The following is a 369-nucleotide window of genomic DNA, read 5'->3' on the forward strand; positions in this document are numbered from 1 at the left end:
TTTGTTTGGTGGGGAAAAGGGGGGGGGGGTTCCCCCCCCCCCCCCCAAGCGACACCTCGGTAACGGCATAGGTGTTGCAAGAGTCATTGCCTTGCAGGCAATTCCTCAGGCCCAAGAAATCACATTAGCTCGGTCAAATTTAAACTGTCAGTTGGTGGGAAAAGAGCCAAAAAAATACCAAGGCCTTCTCCTAGACTGGGTGCTCTCCAGTTACACAGGGGGAGGGCAAAGCTCGTAGCAGGCTGGGGCTGAAAAGGTTGTTCCTGTTCCTTTTGCGGGCTGCAAGCAAGGCTGCGCTTGCACTGTGACTTCCTGAGCGGAGGCCGCTACTCGTGACACACACACACACACGTGACGAAATGTTTCACC

This window comes from Pygoscelis adeliae, unplaced genomic scaffold (assembly GCF_000699105.1).
Source record: "Pygoscelis adeliae isolate BGI_AS28 unplaced genomic scaffold, ASM69910v1 Scaffold297, whole genome shotgun sequence".
Taxonomy (NCBI): domain Eukaryota; kingdom Metazoa; phylum Chordata; class Aves; order Sphenisciformes; family Spheniscidae; genus Pygoscelis; species Pygoscelis adeliae.